This window comes from Triturus cristatus, chromosome 8 (assembly GCF_964204655.1).
Source record: "Triturus cristatus chromosome 8, aTriCri1.1, whole genome shotgun sequence".
Lineage (NCBI taxonomy): Eukaryota > Metazoa > Chordata > Amphibia > Caudata > Salamandridae > Triturus > Triturus cristatus.
In genome coordinates, this window is record NC_140591.1 from 152,781,433 (window position 1) to 152,800,363 (window position 18,931).

At 47.6% G+C, this 18,931-nt stretch overlaps 1 protein-coding gene across 1 annotated transcript in view; it reads left to right on the plus strand.

The window, feature by feature from the left end:
* Positions 1-18,931, plus strand: part of LOC146801723 (transmembrane protease serine 3-like) — a 95,382-nt gene that overhangs the window by 60,320 nt on the left and 16,131 nt on the right. The window lies entirely within an intron of this gene.

Below are 18,931 nucleotides of genomic sequence, written 5' to 3' on the forward strand. Positions count from 1 at the left end.
GTTGAGCGTGAGTCTGGCCATCGGGTTCTGAATGGTCTGCAGCCTTCTGGTGCTTTTTAATTGATCCTGGCATGGAGGGTGATCCTGTATTCCAGCTTGCTTGTGACCAGGGCATGCATGACGCTTTTCTGGGTGCTGATAGGGAGCCATTTGAATACCTTCCTCAGCATCTTCAGGGTATGGAAGCATGAGGTGGTGACAGCATTGACTTTGTAGCTTATGACAAGTTGATGTTGATGATGATACTGAGGTTCTTGGCATGGATGGTGGGTATTGATCCTGGCTCTGTTTGCCACCAGGTGGAGTCCCACTGTGATGTGGTCTTCCCAAAGATCACAATTTCAGTCTTGTATGTGTTCAGCTTTAGACAGTCTTCATCCAGTGGGCAATTTCAGTCATGCAGGCATTGTACTTTATCTGAGTACTGGGCTTCTTGTCGCTGAGGGAGAGAATAGAGTTGTGTGTAGAGGACATCAAAATGAGCGAGTGGACTTTTCTGGCTAGAGGGATCATGTATGCATTGAAGAGGATCAGACTCAGGCCTGATCCTTGCGGAACTCCGCAGATGAGGTTGTGGGCATCTGGGATGTACGGTTCCAGGTTGACAGACCGGCTCCTTCCAGTCAAGAGGGAGCAGATCAATCAGAGTGCTTATCCCTGGATTCTGGTGTCATGTAGGCACTGGATGAGCACAGGGTGGGACACTATGTCAAATGCTGTGGAGAGGTCAAGGAGGATGAGGGCTGCAGTTTCTCCTCTCTCTAGAGTCATGCTGATCTCATCTGTAGCAGAAATGAGGGCAGTTTCTGTTCTGTGGTTGGGTCTGAAACAAGACTGAGTGGTGTGGAGGAGTTGGTGGTCATTGACGGCCCTGGCTAGGATGGTAGCAGAGAGATTGATCTGTAGTTGGCGAGTGCTGAAGGGTCCGCAGAGGGTTTAGTCAGCAATAGAAGCGCATTTACGTTTTTCAAAGCAACTGGGAATGTCGTGGAAGAGGTGGAGGTCTTCAGAATGTATGTGAGCATTGCCCTGATGGGTTGCAGTCCTCTGCAGTAGGAGTGGTGGGGGGAGGGGACCAATGGAGCTCAATGGTGGAGTCAGTTTCTTCTGGGATGATGACAGGCCATGTGTTTAGAATTGATACTTGACGTGGTCTGTCGGATCTGGGTGCGGGCTGGAGTTGCGCTAAATGTTAGTAATTTTGTTGCTGAAGAGTTCTATTCTATTCTCCAGAACTTATAAAGCGCATGGGTACCAGGATCAGACTTCTCAGTGCTATTGTAAAAAGAGGAGTGAGTGAATTAAAGAGAATGGGAAAGAGTTAAGAAACAAGATACGCCTTAAGTTTTTAGCTGAACCTCGCAAAATTGTCCTCCAATCTGAGGCTGGTAAGCAGAGAGTTCCAAAGCCTAGGTGCAAGGTAGGCAAAAGAACTGCCCCCACTTCTAGCTTTCTTAATTCTGGGTACAAAAAGCAGTCTACAATTATTTGATGGCAAATCCCCATTGGCATGGTGGGAGATGTCCATTTGCTGCAGAACAGATGGGCCTGTGTTATGCTTTGGCCAATATAAAATGCATAGTGATTTACATTGTACTTTGCAGCTTTTAGGCAGCCAATGAAGCGTTTTAAGCACAGTGCCAGCCAATTGTGTTATATGAATACCTAACAGTATCTGTTGAGAGATATTATTACAGATGTCGTGCCCGGGATAGATCGAGGTAGAGGTGGCCGATGGTGAGGTGAACTCTTTCACAAAGGTGGAGATTTCTTCACTTCTGTTGGTGTTGGCATCGATGCTGTTTGCCAGAGCAGCACATTTGGTGGTCCGGATCATTTGGTCATAGCGTCTCATGGCGGATTTGAATTGCTCCTTTTTACAGTGCAGCTCTGTCTGGTAGCTGCTGCTGTCCTCGTTTGCTGCTGCTGACCCAAAGTTCAGGAGTTTGAGGCCCTCCTCCACCCGCAGGCTCCTGCCTGCACTTCTTCCCGAAGACACATCAAAGGCAAGCCTCTCTGCACCAGGGACCCTGGTTCTCGGAAACTCCACTGCTACGAAGCCATCACCCTCCTCACTCTCAACCCTGGATGCCACGCCGCCTGCCATCTAGCATCACTGAAGATGAAGAAGGTTCATGAGCCCTTCACCAGCTGGAACTGCAACCGCGCCTTCACCCACGCCAATAAGCCAACTTCTCTCGCCGCCGCCCAGCCGACCAACAGTGCACCCGACAGGCTCAACTGCATCCCTCTCAACGTGCATTCTCTCCACAAACACGCCACCTCTCCTGACATCGCTTTCTTCACTGAAACCTGGACTAACTCCTACTCCGGACATCACCATCGCCATCCCAGATGGCTACAAAATTACCTGCAAGGAACACCCCATCCGTCCAGGAGGAGGCATCACCATAGTCCACAAGAACACCCCCGACTGAACACGCACTCTAACAAACCAATGACAACCACAGAGGACCTCCACTTCCAGATCCAGACCAACCACAACACCACCCTCCACAGCACCCTCATCTACAGGTCCCCCTGCCCCTGATCGCACTTCACCAATGCTATCATAGACCTCATCGCACCCCAGGCTCTCGCATCCACCGACTACATTCAACTCGGAGACCTCAACTTACGCAAGGACAACCCCCAGCGACTTGAACACTGCCTCCCTACTGGAGAACCTCACCAACTTTGGACTCAAGCAGCTAGTCACCGCACCAACTTACACAGCTGGCCGCACACTCAAACCCATCTTCTCCACCAGCAGGAACATCAGCTACAGCCAAAGCTCCGAACTCTTCTGGACTGACCACCACTGCGTGCATCTCTCCTTTGCCACACCCACTGTACACCACCACCCTCACTGCCCCATCACAGCTGGATCAAGGCCACCGAAGAACTTCTCGTTGACTCCACAGCACAATGACTCCACCTATGCCAACGGACGCCAACACAGCAGCACGCAACCTCCACTGATGAATCTCCACTGCGCCAACTCTCTGGTACCCCTCAAGGAAAGACCAGGCAAGCAACACTCCAAGAATGCCAGCTGGTTCACTCCTGCCCTCCACAAGGTCAGACGCACCTGCAGCCGACTCGAGTAGAGAAGGAGGAACAACAGAACACCAGAAACTCACGCTACCTTCAAATCCTCCATAAACGCACACCACCTCCTCCTCAAAACCACAAAGAAAACGGCCCTCAAAGACAGAATGAGTGCCAGTGCACACAGCAGCAAAGAACTCTTCACCATCATCAAGGAGTTTGCCAGGCCCCACAGAGGGACCACAAACGTCATGCCCTCCCAAGACCTCTGCAACAAACTCGGCACCTTCTTCCAGCACAAGATCAGCCTGATCTATGACAGCTTCAACACCCTAAACCCTACCACTATGCCCAACACCACTGCATGCAACCCCACCGCACCACAGCAGACCGTGCTCTGCCGGATCCCACTCACAATAGAGGACACACTCAAGACCACGAAGAGCATCCACTCAGGATCCGAGTCAGATCCCAAGCCAAACCACATCTTCCACAGAGCAGCTGCCACCCACACCACCCAGTTTTGACACACCATCAACTGCTCCATCAAAACTGCCATCTTCCTCGATGACTGGAAACATGCCGAAATCAACCCCCTGCTGAAGAAGCTGTCCTCAGACCCAATAGACCTCAAGGACTTCAGACCCATCCCCCTCCTCCCCTTCCCCGCCAAGGGCATTGAGAAGACCATCAACGCCCAACTCTCCGCGTTCATAGAATTGAACCACATCCTGGACACCTCGCAATTGGGCTTCCGAAGCAACCACAGCACCAAGACTGCTCTCCTCGCCGCCACCGATGACATCTGCTCCCTCCTCGACCGGAGCGTGACCACTGCCCTTATCCTACTGGACCTCTCAGCCGCTTTCGACATCCCCTCCCCCTGCACCCTAATTACAAGACTCCACAAAGCTGGCATCCACAACAAGGCACTGGACTGGATCCACTCCTTCCTCACCATCTGGACTCAGCGAGTTAGACTACCCCTGTTTCTCTCAGAACCTACAGAGATCATCTGCAGAGTGCCCAAGGGTTCCTCCCTGAACCCCACCCTCTTCAATGTATACATGGCCCCCCACGCAGCCATCATCAGAAGCTACAGACTCAACATTGTCTCCTACACTGATGAAACCCAGCTGTTCCTCTCCCTCACCAATGAGCCCACAACCACCAGAACCAACTTCCACAGCGGAATAAAGGCCATTGCTACCTGGATGAAAGACAGCTGCCTCAAGCTCAACTCGGACAAGACTGAGGTACTTATCCTGGGACCCACTCCTTGAGCCTGGAACAACTCTTGGTGGCAAGCAGCTCTGGGACCCCCCTCCCACTCTAATGGACCTCACATGCAACCTCGACATCATGCTGGACTCATCGCTCACAATGAGCCGCCAAATCATCGCAGTTTCCTCAGCCTGCTGCCACAAGCTCCTCCTGCTTCCAAAGAAATTCAGATGTATCCCCACAGAATCCATAAAGACAGTCACCCATGCACTCATCACCAGCAGACTTGACTAAGGCAACGCACTCTATGCTGGCGTCATGCAGAAACAGCTCAAGATAATATAGAATGTTCAAAAGGCCTCAACCATCCTGCTCCCCCACATCCCCTGCCGTAGCCACATCACGCAACACCTCCGACAACTCCACTGGCTCCCAGTCAACAAGAGAATCACCTTCAAGCTCTTCACACATGCCTACAAAGCTCTCCACCACGAAGGACCAGCATACCTGAACCACCGACTCACATTCCACATCCCCGCCAGACAACTCCATTCCGACCAACTTGCCCTAGCCTCCATCCCCAGGATCCACAAGACCAGAACAGAAGGATTTTCATTCTCCTACCTTGCTACCAAGACCAGGAACACCCTGCACCTCCACCTTGGGAAATCCGCGTTGCTGACCCAGTTCATGAAGGACCTCAAGACCTGGCTCTCCGAATGATCCTCCATGCAATGGGACCCGCAGGCCCCCTCCTCCCAGTGGCTTGACACCCTCATGGGTGAGTAGCCACGCTTTACAAGCCCCTGATTGATTGATGTAGATTTCATTACTAGCTTTCTGTTGGGTCATGTAATTGTGCTCCTGCTTACATACATTAAATCCGCCCAGTGCAGTCGGAAGACCTTGGTATCATTTGTCTTCATCAGTGCAAGAAGTTTGCCATTGTTCCTGCCTCTGAGTTCATGGTCTGGTGGAGTTTTGCAGGTTGCTTTGTGGAGGTTGCAGGACTGCCACATGGGAGCTCTTCTTTCTCTTATGCAGCACAACAGCTTGGCCATAGCTCCTGCCCATCCTAGTTGTTTTTCTTTCGGTGCCCAAAACAATATTAGTCTTTCTGTATTTGCTTCCGTTTTGTCCTACTCTGGCTTGTCCAATTTCTTCTAGTTCGGCTGCCAGCAGACTGCTTAACCATGACATTGCCGCACACAGTAATGACTGTGACAAGACAGACAGGATGTGGAGGTAATGCAAGCAATCTTAATTACTCCTACTCCAGGACATAATCATCACAGTCTAGAGGCCAGTCTCTCCCCTCCCTATCTGCTGTTATTAACAGCTTGATATGTGCAGGCCTTGGTGCTGCTGTTAGTGGGATTTAAGTTTAAAGGGGATGTGTGCTAAGAATTGCTAAAGGAAAGGATGGGCTATTTCTTCAACAATTCAAGGGGATACATTTGAAAGTAATCACTTGAAGGCATGATGTAATAAGGCTAGCTATCCTGTGGGTGAACCCAACCTCACACGTGGAAGATGTATGATGAGGAAGATGTGGACTAAATGTATTGCAGGTTGCAAATAAGTAATCTGGACATTCTTTTCTCTTTCTGACTAAAGTCTTGAGAAAGTGAAAACTAATTTAAAAACCTTCAAATCTCTCTTGATGGTAAAATGTTCCTATTCTAGCCCTGCTTTCTCACCATAGCTGTTTAATAAGATGTCTAATACTTTTTATCATGAGTCAACTGAACGTTATCAAATACACCCAAAGACCTCTGATAACTTTAAGGTAAGGTTAGTGTTTGTTTTAGAGGTAGTCTGGTTCAGCCTGTAAATACGTTTGCCTGCTACGCCCTACAATCAAAGTAGAAATGTGTGTGAAGTGTGGTGTTATCATAACATTTAAAGTCTCTACGTGGGCGTCTCAACTGTGATTACCTACTTCTGGGCCAGACATATATGCAAAATACTGATACTCCAATGCTTACCTGTACTAATATTGAATTGAATGTAAGCATTCAAACCTGCCTTTGTTTCAAAACTCTTTAAGGTTTCTGTATCTTTCTTTGTTTCACCTTTTTTTTTAAAGTTTCTTTAGCACAATTAAAATTACAGTATAATAGATGGCGTAATCAGCAGCATTTTGCAAATAAAGTTACAGTGGAATCAAGTTGTGCCCAGGATTAATGGCATGCAGGGCAAACAGTAAAGGCAAAAGCGAGCAGTGTGACAGGTACCCCTGGTTTGTTTTGTCTTCTTTGTACTTTCATTACATGTGAAGTTCCATGAAACCCCATTTGGCAATTCACAAGTTGTGCATCAAAATGGCCGGCTGGCGAGAGCTCATAGAGAGAGCTCCGATGGCTTGGGATCACATTTTGTGATATCCCTGTTAGCCCCAGCCTCAATTGCATCGAATCTACAGAGGATTGTAGGTAACAACGGCTGCAACTTTGCCACCAACTTTATCTTGATTCCAGCTTATTTACCTCATCACCAGCTGGGTTGTGGGAGAGGTCTAGATCCTACGAGCATTCGGGATCAACAATGATGCTGATCTAGAGATTCGGAGGCATCGACATCAGTGGTTCGACTCCTGATCTACGTCTGGGATCTCTCTACTACTGGACCAGGACTGGACTGCAGGTCTGGCGGGATTAATTATGGAGACGCTCGCAATACAGACCAGATATCCCATCGTCTATCAAGTGGCCCTGATAACATAAATCGTTGGCTACAGGGTCTTGGTCATCAGCTACAGCCACTCACAGCAGCGGGTCCTGTGGCGTTTTTCCTGCCTCGTTCCCCCTGCCTCGAAACCGCATTTAGGAGTGAGATCGACGGAGAGAGGAGGGGGTGCTGGACCTCCCTGTGCTCGTTCAGTGCTTTACTGCTTTGTTCCCCCCTGAACCAAGACGTGCTCTTAGGTGTGATCGACGGAGCGTGGTGGAGGCACTGGGCTCTCCCTTCGTTTGTTTGGAGGTTCGGACCAGTGATGGTTGTGTGGAGCCCTTAATTGCTCGTAACGCTTGCTGCAGGTTCCGGATCGAGAGCTCCGGTCATGTCCTGCATTTGATACCCGGCAGGCTTTCCTCTCGTTGACCTCCTGCCACGATCCCCCTCCTTGTAGACTGTGATCAGGGTCGGAGCTGGAATGGGGCTGGGGCGCTCTACCTTGGGCACTGAATCTCCCCAAGTTCTGCCGAGGATCCTGCAGCAGCAGGGGACCACTCACCGAGTGCCCTGAAGGCATGATTGATGCCCGCCCTCTGGAATCGACCTGGGAACGACCGGCCCTGACCCGACGCCACTGCCTGGGGTGAATTAACAAGAAGCGGGCGGGTGAGTGATACCGGCCAATGTATCTGGCCGACCATGCAACAGTGATTTTGGTCCCACCCACTACAGTGCAAGTGCATTGCAGTTATCGGGCACAGTGTATATTTAACGAGAGCTGAAATTCCTGGCCCTGGAGAGCATTCCCACATCTGGGGCTTGAACTCTATTTTCTATGAAAATCACGTCTCCCTCTTGCCTGAACACAAGGATCGCCTCATACAAAATGGATAATCCCAAGAAACAAACAAAGGCCTGTAATCTTCAAACCCAGTGATAGGAAAGGAAAGAGGACTTCATTTAAGGTGATTATTGCAGTCATTTTACCCTAGTCTTCTAAATAAAACTAATAACCTCTCCAACAGTTACACTACAGACTAAGATAGACTCTTAAATTCTTAACCAATACACCATTCCTACCGTTCTCCATGCCATGGCTTTTCGATATCTTTCATTAGCCCCCCTTTGGGCTTACTTAACCCGAGATGGTTCCCTATCTCGTTAAACAATGGTTGCAAAATTGGAACCCACGGGCATCAATGCCTTTTCCATAAAATATCCCCCAATCTACTGAAAAAACCCCAAACTTACCCTGAATATATACTAGCAAGGGACGCCCCGCACTGTTGATGGGGACTACTTTACGTACGCTCCAGGAGCACTAATTGACCTGTCCCAGCTCCCCTCTATTTAGCTCTCTTCCCCTGGTTCCCTCGAACAGTAATAGGCAATGTCACATGACCGCAGCTCAACACTGCACGCATAGAACATGGTCACAATGTCAATAGCAAACTGACTCAAAAGGCGCACATCCTCGGCCTCCATTATACCCCACACCCTAACATGACATGACATGACTCAAGGTCACTGAGGTTCATATACTAAGAACCAGTATACTCCCTCTCCTCCTCTATTACTCACGAAATAATCCCACCCCAACATGCCCCTCCGCTCAGCCTTCACTGGATTCCAGACTCTGGAAATCAGGTTCGAATTGCCACACAATTAACTACCCTCCCAACCTCTCCAAAAACGCTATTAAATCGCTAAAACACAGAATACTCAAAGCTAACCCAGAAACCCTTATCTTTGACCCCTATTTCTGTCAAAAGAAAGGGGCGATCACTAGCGACTTGATCTTCATACCAAAAGAAGAGCTCAGTGGAGAACTGTGTTCCAATCCTTACTCAAAATTGCCGCAGCTAAGAAATTTCCCCACGGTCTTAGACCTTCGGCTGTGACATCACCCTCATTCAGAGCAAATGCTACTATATCCATCTATAACAATGGGATTATACTAATTCAGGCCACCGACCGCAACCTGGTCATCATTGACTTGACCATAGTGACACCCCTACTCACCTGAGGAATGACCTTTCACTATCTTCAACTCATGGCCAACCTGAGCGGGCGCTATTGCCCCACTACCAACGATCAACAGCTCCTCATGCTTTGAACAACCTGCATAGGACCCCAGTTTTAGGCACCACATACTCATCGACCGTACCCCGACCACCCAGATCTTCCCAACTCCATTCCAGCACAGTCGAAGAAGCCTCTATCCCTAGCCCCAACATCCTCGCCCACACCCCCCACTCTCCCTTCCCTCCGATCTCACCCCCACATAACTCCCTTTGCCCACAGCTGGCTGGCCCTCTCTCCTCCAGGATAGCAACGCCCACTAACCCTAGCTTCCGGCTTCCATCTAAGTCGGAAATCCTCCTCTGAAGCTGTCCCCCCCAATTCCCCTTATGTGAACGCAATTACGTCCACCATAGTGGACCCCACCTCCCATCCCATACACATGAAACATGAACCACCAGCAGATCCAGCTGCTAAGCTCAAGGAATTAAATCAGGAACTGCTCAAGCTCAAAACGGCCATTCAAAATCTCATTAACACCACAGCTGACCTGGCCCTTGAACACGCCCCCAACAAGTCATCGCAGGACCTCCTGCATCCAATCCAGCACCACCATATCCCCCTTACCACTCCCACAACACTACCAACCTACCACATGCTCAAAACCACATACAAGAACACTATGAATACCATCCCCTACCCAACGACCCACACAGACTCACCAGAGCTAATAATCAGCTCTCAGAATCAGATACTCTCGCCCTCCTCCAAGCGTACAACGCCCCCACTCGACCATACCTGACCCCTATGGATCCTCACAACCCTCCCCCATAAATCCCCCTGTGACAGGTCCCCACAATTCTTACCTTACAGTTGTGGAGAGATCCCACAGGGATGACAAGGACAACCCCCTCCTGGACCCTTTTCCTCCTGGAAGGACCGAGTGCACTAACCAGGACAGAGAGGGAGCTGGGGGAGGCTGCCACGATCAGGTGAGGGTGGTGTGTCGGGATGGGGCGTCTCTCGTGAACAACCGGGGTCTTGGGTCGGACGCGAATCCCACCTAATCAGGACAGAGAGGAGAGTGGTAAGTGCGGTTTCCAGGAAAGGAAAACAGAGGCACAGGTACGCAAACACTAACCCCCTGGTTATCGCTCACTGCAAGTGTTACCTGAAGGTGGCGCTCCTGCGCAGGAAAGATGAGACAAGTCGGCAAGCGCTTCAGGGTGGGAGGCGAGAGAGGGTGTCAGCGTGGCGGAAGCATACGCTCCTGCGCTGTGTGCTGATGGGTACCAGGAATCGGTCCAAGGGGGAAAGCTCGTGGGTAACCTGGCGTGGCAGCGCACCTGCGCTAGTGAAGGAGGGGCAAAGTAAGGGTGACTCCGTGCCGTCGCACAAGTCGTGGGTGCTCAAGGGGGAAGCGCACCAGCGCTAGTGAAGGAGGGGCAAAGTAAGGGCGACTCCGTGCCGTCGCACGAGCCGTGGAGAAGCAAGGAAGATAGCGCTCCTGCGCTACGAGAGGGAACAGAAAAGGCGATGGAGACTCTACCCGAGTCTCGGTGAACAGCAGCTGTAGGCGCCCATGCGCGGTCCAAACGGAAGGTCTGGTTGCTGTTAGAGCCTTCGCTACGCTCCTGCGTATCCGGCGAAGCTCCGTGGAATGAATCCGAAGCACCGGCGTGGGCGTCCGTCGGCTTAAAGTACACAATCCGCCGGAAGTGGGGGACGGCCAATGACAGTGGCCGAGTCGATCACAGCCACTAGACCGCTACTCCGTGAGAAGCCAGTAGAGGGGAGGAGTCTCGTCCCGTGGAAGGCCTCGCTTCCGGCCGTCGGGAGCGAGGAAGCGGACGAGATCATGACACCCTGAAACAGAAAATCCCAAACATGACAGCACAAAGGCTATTAAATGCATCACACCTAGAGCCCTTAGACTCAACACCAATACCTTAAACCCCAACAATCTCATGCAGATACCAATCACGCTACCATCAAACACGGAACACAAAACACATCTGAAATGCCTGCCACTTACCTATGCATAGATATCTCCAGCAAGCATAGACCAATTTTTAGCCTTCGCATCTTCTATCACCCGCCGGGAGACAATCCCCCCTTTATTGAACATACTATGGAAACCATCTCCTCCAACCTGGGACAACACTGCCCCCAGGTCTTTCTTGGAGACTTCAACCTCCACTGGAATGACCCACATGATCAGGCGGCTAATACTCTCAGAAACTTCCTTAATGATCTCTCCCTGACCCAATAATGTGACAGTCCCACTCACAACCTAGGTGCGACCCTTGACCTAATGATCGCCAATGCCAACTCCATACAACTTGATTCTATTCTCCCCTGTGACTGGTTGGACCATCACTATATCACCTTCCGTATCCTTGCAAGTTGGAACTCCAAAAGATCTCAACCTCTAAAACAGAAACATTGGAAAAGAGCGCTCCATAATACCAACATTAGTGAACTCAAATCTCTCTGCACTACCTAACTACTATCCCCAGCTAACATGGCCAACGTTCACGACCTCACTGATCACTACAACAACGCCATGCTCTCTGCCCTAAATGCAACTGCCCCCCTTCAACTAAAAAGAAAGCTCATCAAAGACTCCAAACCATGGTTCAACGACAGCCTAAATTCCGACAAACGCAGCCTTGGACTAGCAGAACGTGCCTGGAGAGCTCCTCCGTCCACTGATCTACTCAAAACTCTTAGACTAAAAAGGAGCAGATACAATAAACTCATCAGAATGGCAAAAGCAACCTTCTTCACAACCCAACTTGACAAAGCCAAAAATTGCCCGAAAGACTCTTTGAATTGATTAAGTCACAATCTAATAACACTTCCAGCCTGTCACCCCACATCTCCTGCACTCAGCCCAGCTGTGAGGCAGCTGCTGACTTTTTCCTCGAAAAAGCAAAAAAGATCTGATTGGACCTCAAATCGGCTCTAACCAATCTCTCACCCTTGCCTGAATCCTCAGTACCTGCCCCCCTCCTACGCTATGCCGCCCCTCCCCAAAAAACAATGCCTTGTGGAGCAACTTTACGCCTGTCAATGACACTGACATCCTCAGCATACTCTCGACCCTGAAACCCTCCAATCACTTCAATGACCCCCTTCCACTCAACTTCTTCAAAGAAATGATAGGAACCCTAGCCCCGCTCTGGTCCAAGATCATTAATGCTTCGCTTCTCCAAGGGGAGATCCCTAAATCTCTGAAGGCAGGACTAGTTCTCCCTATTCTCAAAAAACCCACGGCTGACCCCGAAGACCTGAATAACTATCGTCCTATCAAAAACATTCCTACCCTGGCAAAACTCCTCGCAAAATGTGTTCATGAACAACTGCTCAAAAACATTGAACAATTCCAACTCCTCGACCTCTTCCAATCGGGCTTCTGCGCTGGACACAGCACTGAGATGTCCATCACGCATATAGTGGACAATGTCCTCTCTTTGCTTGATCAAAATGAAGCCAGCCTATTAATACTACTCGATCTTTCTACACAACAACCTACTTAACCTCCTTGAAGGTAGGAAGGGTCTCTCAGGCACTGTCCTAAAATGGTTTGCCTCCTTTCTCAACAACGGAACACAAAGAATTAAAACCAATCAAACCCTATCCGACCCCAGTCCTTGCACCCTGGGTGACCCTCAAGGGTCCTCACTCTCCCCCACGCTCTTCAACCTTTTCATTGAACCGCTGACTGTAATCCTCAAAGACTCAACATCCAATATCACATTTTTGCTGATGATACCCAATCGTCCATGAAATTATCCTCTCCTAAAGACATCCAGTCACTCAACCGAACCCTGCACAAAACCCTAAACTGGCTAACTTCCAACCACCTCAAACTAAACACCCTTAAAATTGAATTCCTCCTCATTTCTCTGACTAGGCAATCCTCCACTGTGGGGCAATTCCTAACAAACCTCACCGCTCTCAACTGCACACCACACATCATTGACTCCACTAAATCCCTGGGCGTGGTACTGGACAAGAACCTAAACATGCAAGATCACATCAGAGCATCTAGCAAAGGAGCGAACTCCAACTAAGCATCCTTAGAAAACTTAAACCTTACCTACCACAAGAAGACGTCAAATCAGCGGTGTAAGCACTAGTCATCTCAAGACTTGAATACGGCAATGCCACTCTATGCGGTCTCCAGAAACTTAGTTTAGCCCCACTCAGAGCATCTTTTAACGTTGCTACTAGACTTATCACGGGTTCCAAGAAATCCAATCACATCTCTCCTGACCTTAAAGCGCTCAACTGGCTCCCATTAGAGGCAAGGATCCAGTTAAAAATTGTGTGTATGACCCATAGAGCACTCTACTTCAGTACCCCTATCTACCTGACAAATAACCTCGAGCTATTGGGTAGCGCCAGGCCCTCAAGGAGCTCCAGCACTCTACTCCTCAAACCAAAGAAATTAAAAAAACTGAAAACCTACATACGTACTTTCTCTGGGACTGCGCCGAGAATTTGGAACTCCCTTCCTGTGGAAATAAGACTAATTCCCTCAACTCTTGCCTTCAAAAGGGAAGTGAAAGCTCTATGGATGAACAATAACCTGAACTAGAAACTTTGCTCCTCTATCGCCCTGCCTGATTTTACTTGACTTTGCTACCACATTCTATCTTGATGTAATTGCTAACTGGTCCAGTTAAATTTGTCACTGTTGTAACTGATATTTACTGACCTAAAATGATCCCATAGCGTTCGATCTATGTCTCCCACAACCCTTATGTTAAGCACTCTGATACCCGCCTGGGTCATGTTCGCGCTATACAAAACTTTAAATAAAATAATAATTAAAAAACATAGAAGTGATATATCGAAAACATAAATAATAAATAAAATGAATAAATATTCTACTCCAATACGAGAGCAATAATGACGCTTTAGAACACCACCTTACTCCTTGTTCGAAATAAAATCAATGGAAAACAAATGAGCAGAGACTGAACAACTCACATTTTTGACAGATATCCATTGCAGCTTAACTGTAAATCAGGAGACACATCATTTCACCAAGTACAGGTTTACATCCAATTAAACGTTTTACGTACCTAAGTGATCTGATGCTTTTGGACCAAATTATAATTGGACTTTATCCCAACAAGCAACATTTTATTACCATTAATATGTCATAAATTGAGATTGAGATATTTGTGATATTATAAATTAAAGTGTGGGTGCACGGTTAATATTAAAGTAAAATTGGGAATTGCTGTACAAGACAATTGCAATTAATAATATATTAGTTGTAAAGAACTTAAAAAGTTTGAATGACATGGTTATCCTTTGGCTCCATTATTTAAAGCATATTAATCTTAACCCACCTTTATCTTTATTATATTTTATGCTGATTCAAGCTATTATAAACATAGTTTGCATACTTTAGCTATTTTTTAGCAGAATAATGTGTGAGCTCTTCTAGGACCGTCTAATTTAACCATCCAAGGCACTTCAAGACTGGAGATACATGCATGTCCTTACTGGTGGAAATTACTAGTCATTAATAGTCATACATTTGATCTGAAGGAGTAGTACTCCCATTCACCCCAGTTATTAATACGGACAACTTTGTGAAAGCTAAAACTTTGGAATATGACATCTACAGTTGTTGATAATTGATATCAATCTGATGGCTTTATAGAGTGATGCTTTGGTGATTCAATCTAAAGTTTGTCATATGTTTAACCATACATTTTATTAGTCTTCTGTTGTTTTAAACTATAATACTCTTTTTTTAAACTAGGAACATTGCCTTACATAGAAAGCAACAAAAGTAAATCAAGTCAAATCAAACAAAGCTTTATTTTGATTGTATTGTAACAATCATAAAAAGCACAGATAAAATACATCACAAATTTAAAAATAGACACACATTTTTGTCTCATAGAAAAAGTACATTTCATGTATATTTAAATCACATAATCACAAGTACGATAAAAAGAATAAAAACAATACATCTAAAATGAGCCGCCTCCTCATTCCTAGATTGCAATACTCTTTCTTTGATGCAATATATTTTTTAAGAACATAGACATCCTCCGAGCTACATTCTCATTTTCTAAAAGCTGAAGCTTAATGAACGCAGGGCGGCATTGTCTCAAGCCATAGTTCTGTAAAATTGGGACTATCCAAGTCTTTCTTAACTCCTTATAGAGTTTACAGAATAAAACCAGATGTAGAGAGGATTGATTTGACAAACAATCGCATGGACATAGTTGTAACTCCCTGGCCCAGTCGTTCATATTGGGGAAAGGGGAAACATCGTTTACAACGCGGGGATTACATCGCGATGCCATTACATCGCGGTTTTTACAACGCAAGTCGTTACAACGACTTGCGCTAGATGGCGCTCTAGGACAAGGAATAGTATAATTTACTATCCAACACCTTCCCTACTGTACGTAGACTGGAGTTGGAATAGTAAATTATACTACTCCTAAGTCCAGCGCCCTCCAACGCAAGTCGTTGTAACGACTTGTGTTGTAAAAACCGCGATGTAATGTACCGCGATGTAAATGTATGCGTTGTAACGTCATACATCCTGGGGAAAGAGACTAGTCTATGTATTGTCCCCAATCTAAATCTTATTAATAAAAACCTATCAAAAACACTGGGAATAAATACTAAATATGGCAGCAGATTAAAAGTTATAAGTACCATCTGATGCTGTAGGACACTGGGCTTAATGATTTCCCCTGGCAGTCGTAGTGTGTCGAGGAAAGTCAGGATCTTTTTTCTAAGGTCTTTCCTGGATACCAAAGTGATGGTGCTAGGGTTGGTAAAATATTCGGGATTACCCATATCTTTAGTAAAGTCTCGAATATACTTAACCCATGGTATGCTTTGGGCACCGTCCAGCCTAAGACTATCTTGTAATAGGTCCCTATTACATTTAGTCTCTTCCTTAAACCAGATCCTGTGCCAAAGCAGAAGTGGCTCAAGTTTTATGAGGTCGGATATATACGGGAGACCCAGCTCCGTATGACAGACATAGGTGGATGTACTAGTGGATGCCGACAGAACATATCTTAAAAAAGAGTTCTCAACCAGTTGAATTAAGTTAGTGTCAGCAAAACCCCAAATCCCAGCTCCATAGAGAACAGTTGAGACACATTTGGCTTTGTAGATCTTCAGAAGTTCCAGCAACAAAAAGTATATTTCAATCTCATCTATACTCACTGATGTAAAATAAAATGCTATGTGTAGAGCTAACTATATGAGATATTGTTTAAATCTAATTAAAATTAGGATAAATTGGGCCCTTGGTTGTCTTTGTGGAAGTGCTCCAATGAATTTTCGTAAATTGTACTGGAGAAACATAAGATCATTTTTTAAGAAGTTTGGATACCAAATAATTAAAGGTCACGACCTCTAAACTGGACCTATCCACTATGTGTGATCTGGCACGCTTTCAGTGGGCCTCGCATACTATTCGATATCTGGGTCTCAATTTGGCTTCCACTCTATCAACGTGGACAAAACCTAATTGGGCATCTTATTGCAAATCTCTGTCGCTGGCAGCCTCTGCGTGTGTATCTGTTTCAAACAATGCCAACCTCTATCCCACAGGACGACATCATAAGTCTTCAACAGGACATCCATGCCTTTATTTAGGGGGGAAGCTACCCAGATTCTCAAACTCTGTCTTGAAGCTCCCCAGGGGCCCCTAATCTCCTTGACTACTATTGGTCATCACACCTCTATTTCATATCGGAATGGGCAGTTAGGGAGATCGAGAGGCATTCAAACGCGGACTCATTGTGTTTCCCTCCCCAAACACTTCGTGGCCCGAAACCTGTACTTCACTCCAGTCCTGGAACGCCACTCCTTTCACAGCTGGGAGAGGGGAGACTGCATCACTTTGTGCAACCTGTTTCTGGGAACCTCAATTAAAATATCCGAACAATGCAAACAGGAATTCCAAATACCTGAAACGGCTCTGCTGCAATACTGTAAGCTGCCGCGCTGGGCACTGCATACCAAGAAGATCTGAAGGACGACAGGACAATTCACTCTTTTTGAAACATTGGTCAGAGCTTATGATGGCATCAGAGTATCTCCCAAAGGCAGTGGGAAATGCTGTGGCGAGACATCCCCAGGACCTATCGCAGTATACCACAGCACGAGTCAACGTACAAACTGATGAAACAATGGTATTATACACCGACATACCAGAGAACCATTTATCGCACCACATCTGATTGTTGCTGGCGCTGTATCCTGGCCCCTGGAGACTTTCATCACAAATGGTGGTCATGCACAGTCATTTCTACCTATTGGAAAGAAATACTAGGCCACATTAAGAGCATTCTGGGATTCTCCGTCACTGCCTCCTATCTCACAGTGAACCTGGGCCTTTGCCCTGTGGACATGGAGGCCACGACACACATAGATTGGTGTGTGGCAGACTAAATGTTCGGTGCTGCCAGGAAAGTTACTGTTCTTCATTGGAAGTGAGCCTCTGCTCCTGCTGTGACATTATCATTTACCCGCCTTTGGCATATTATGGCTATGGAGCTTTTATCACATATAATTGCACATTCTGATGCTAAATTCACTTGTATCTGGCAGCCTTTACTTGACTATTTCAGACGACTGGAATAAACTTACGTCAATCCTCCCAGCCTTAAAGCGCTCCAGCTCTTTAACTCTGTTACACCAGGGCTGGGGAGATGTGCCTCTGACGCCTTTGACAAGTCCTTCATCCATTCTTTCTTGTTGCCTGGCCAGGGGCGGCTGGTGTAAACGGGCGAGATGGGCGTCGCCCTCCCACCCTGGGGGACCAAATAAATGCCTAATAGGCACTGAGCAGTTTAGAAATAAATTGTTCTGCTGGCTGCTCGTGAGTCCTGACAAACATGTGCAAATCTGTGGTTTTCTTTAGGGGGGTGGGGGAGGATGGCCCTTGCTCTGTGCAATGCTTTTTGGCTGGGCGAAGATTCCTTCGACCTGGAGCCAGAAAGCAGGGCAGTGACGACACAGTGGTGGGTGCAGCCTGTGTCTCACTGCCAGAATAACATCCTGATTTTGGGCATTATTAGCTTGGCCCAGGGAGGAGTTGGAGTCCCTCCATTAATTCCAATGGCTGTGGGCGGGGCTGTCCGGCAGGTTTAGAGATGTGTGGGGGTGTGGCAGTGGCCTTTACCTCTTCCACAAGACCCAGCAACAGTTGCAACTTGCTTGTTGTTCTGCAAGTGATTGGTTGCTGGGATCTGGGGAGGAGTCAAAGACCAAATCCAGTATTTTCTAGTTTCAGTTTGGCTTGTGCCTGCCTGCGTGCTTGCCACGCTGTCTCTGAAACTCTAGACTAGTTCACTCTGCACTGCAGTCCTCCTCCTGAAGCCCGGCTGGAGAACGTTGAGGACAGGAGGACACTAAGGTAAGCGAGTGCGACCCACCCGGCCACCTGTCCCCCACAACAACCTCTTAATTATAGGGGTACTGTTTTTTTTTCGATTGATGACGATGAGGGCCTGACATGGTGGCGTGGTAGTACACAGGCCTGGTGGTGTCTGGTTGTGTTGTGCATAAAACGTTGTTTCTACTTTCTGCAGTTCAAGCCGTTCTTTGAGGCCTGCTGTGCCGTGGCGGTAGTACTAGTTGGGACCGGGGGAGGAGGGTGGTGGGCGGGTGGCTTTTTTTCAGCCTTAGAGCACTTTGCGAGTTTGCGTACCCTGGCGGTAGCGCGCAGCGGACGGTGTAGACGCCCTTTGAGGCCTGCTGTGCTGTGGCGGTAGTAGTGCCTTTTTTATCAGCCTCAGAGAGAGTACAGTAGCACGTACTGGTGTGAGTGGGAGGCACGGGAATCGGGGATGCAAATGCAGCACGAGTCACGACTCGGCACTGCCTGCTGTGTCAGACTTGATTTATTTCAGTGTAGTGAAATAATTTCACTGAAATCAAGTCTGACACA